Below are 1,583 nucleotides of genomic sequence, written 5' to 3' on the forward strand. Positions count from 1 at the left end.
GACGGCACTTAACAACAAACTAGGGATAGAGAGGAAGAATGGCATTACTACAGTCTGAACCTTTGACATCAAGGAAGGGAGTGGATCTAAGAATATATGACACCAATTAGTTTTTTAAGGCTGTGACAACCAATTATTTTAAAACATCTCTCTTATTTTTTATGTACTTCTTGTGTTCTGAACTTTTCTTATAATTCTTAAGTATGTTCTTAATATGCATGTTTTGTTCTTTCTTTTTAATTTTATATCCTCCCTGTGCTATTTTACAAGTGCAATGTTAGTCACACTTCTATTTCCTTTCTTGCTGACTTTACTTCCTCATTTAGTAGTTCCTTTAAGTGGCTGAAGGACCCTTGGTGGTGCAGTGGTTAAAGTGCTTGTCTACTAACCAAAAGGTTGGCAGTTCAAACCCGCCAGCCACTCTGTGGGAGAAAGGTGTGGCAGTCTGCTTCCCTAAAGATTTATAGCCTTGGAAACACTGTAGTGTAGTTTTACTTTGTTGTAGTGCCTAAGGCATTTGACTGCTAAGCAGAAGGCTGGTGGTTCAAACCCACCAGCCACTCCTCAGAACAAAGACTGGGCAATCTACTTCTGTAGAGATACTGCCTCAGAAACCCAAGGAGGGGTCAGTATGAGTCGGAAATGACTCAACGGCAGTTGAGTTTGGTTTTGGTAGGGTCTCTATGAGTCAGAATCAACTTGATGGCAGCGGGTTTAGTTTTTTGGATTCTAAGTGGCTGCCAACCATGTCCTCAAAACTTCTCAACAAGGCATTAGCTAAATCACTATCTAGTGGCAAAAAAGATTATTGCAGGTATATAACCAAATTTGTGAACATGGAATGTGTCACCGTTGATTTGTCAAAAATAAGATTTCTAAGAATGCCATATGGCAAAAGTGGAGGAGTATCTGTATTCTGTTTCATTAGATTTTATTTCATGTAAGCCATTATTAATGATTGATCCATAAAACCAAAAAAACCAAACACACTGCTGTTGAGTTGGATCTGACTTATAGCTACCCTTCGTTGGGTTTCCAAGGTGATATCACTACAGAAGTACATTGCCCAACCTTCCTTCCAAGGAGTGGATGGTGGGTTTGAACCACCAGCCTTCTGCTTAGCAGTCAAATGCCTTAGGCACTATGCCACCAGAGCTCCTGATTAATCCATATTATAGTATAAAAATCCCAAGTAATAAGTAGTCACATCTTTAAAAAGATACACAGACTGATTCATATTCTGGATTAGTTTGGCATTTAAGTTTAGATTGGAGAGAATATATTCAAGCTTTATAACTGTTTACTGGGGATGCTTTCAAAAGAAACGACAATCACAATTTTTTTTTTATTGTGAGTTGGGTGAAAGTTCACAGAGCAAATTCGTATTCCGTTCATCACTTCATACACATTTGTTCATGACATTGATTTCACTTCCCATGACCTAATAGGTCTCTTACCACTTCCTCCCTGTGGTTGCCTTTTCCTTGTGTCCTTCTTTCCTATGCATTCCTGTCCTCTCAGTTTTCGCCCTTTGCAAATGCTGCCCTTCTGATCTCCCATGGCTGATTGTTCTAAGGAGTATA

General features: G+C 39.1%; 1 protein-coding gene across 1 annotated transcript in view; it reads left to right on the forward strand.

Moving 5' to 3' along the window:
• NSUN7 (NOP2/Sun RNA methyltransferase family member 7) overlaps positions 1-1,583 on the forward strand; it is a 123,193-nt gene that overhangs the window by 101,748 nt on the left and 19,862 nt on the right. The window lies entirely within an intron of this gene.

The sequence above is a fragment of the Orycteropus afer genome, unplaced genomic scaffold (assembly GCF_000298275.1).
Source record: "Orycteropus afer afer isolate SDZICR_OR568_19922 unplaced genomic scaffold, OryAfe1.0 scaffold00176, whole genome shotgun sequence".
Lineage (NCBI taxonomy): Eukaryota > Metazoa > Chordata > Mammalia > Tubulidentata > Orycteropodidae > Orycteropus > Orycteropus afer.